Consider the following 725-nt stretch of genomic DNA (forward strand, 5'->3'; position numbering starts at 1 on the left):
TGGAGTGGGGTTGAGGAAGACATTCATTGCTCCACTAAAATTTTGAACCTCAAAATTTGATTCAGAAAGTAGAAAACTCAGAAAAGCAAAGAAAAACCAAATCTAACAAAATTCTTGAGGACATCTGCATGATGTTGATTTGATTATAAGAAATTTTCATTTAGGCTCAAGGGCAGCAATCTTAATGGGAGAGGCTAGCTGACTAAGTCAACTGCAGTACTTGACAAGTGCTTTATCAACCTCAGAAGTGATGCATGGCAAAGTTGAGCTCAATAGGCTTTAAACTTAGAATGTGAAAAGCTCAAAGAAATACTGCAAAGCATTTGCCTAACAAGTCTGTGAATCCACTGCAATAATAATAATAATAATAATAATAATAATTAATGTCTTCATAGTTGTTCTAAGTCAACTGATATTAGTGTTTCACAAAGTTTCCTGTTAAGAAAATACCTAAGTTCATGACAAATACTGATCTTATTATTATTATTATTGTTACCACCGCCACTTCTTCTACACACAATACTGATAATGATGATAACAACAATACTGTTCTTGTAACAAGTGCTATGGTGATGAGGAGGTTCTCAGTGGTCTGAGTCCACATTTTTTTGATTCAGATTTTTGAAAAATAAATTGAAGCTGATTCACTTTGTGCAAGTGAATTGTTTTTTTTTTTTTTTTAAACCTATAACATAATTGAGGATGTGTGTAGGTGCAGATGTGTA

The sequence above is a fragment of the Octopus bimaculoides genome, chromosome 17 (genome assembly GCF_001194135.2).
Source record: "Octopus bimaculoides isolate UCB-OBI-ISO-001 chromosome 17, ASM119413v2, whole genome shotgun sequence".
In the NCBI taxonomy this organism is placed as follows: domain Eukaryota; kingdom Metazoa; phylum Mollusca; class Cephalopoda; order Octopoda; family Octopodidae; genus Octopus; species Octopus bimaculoides.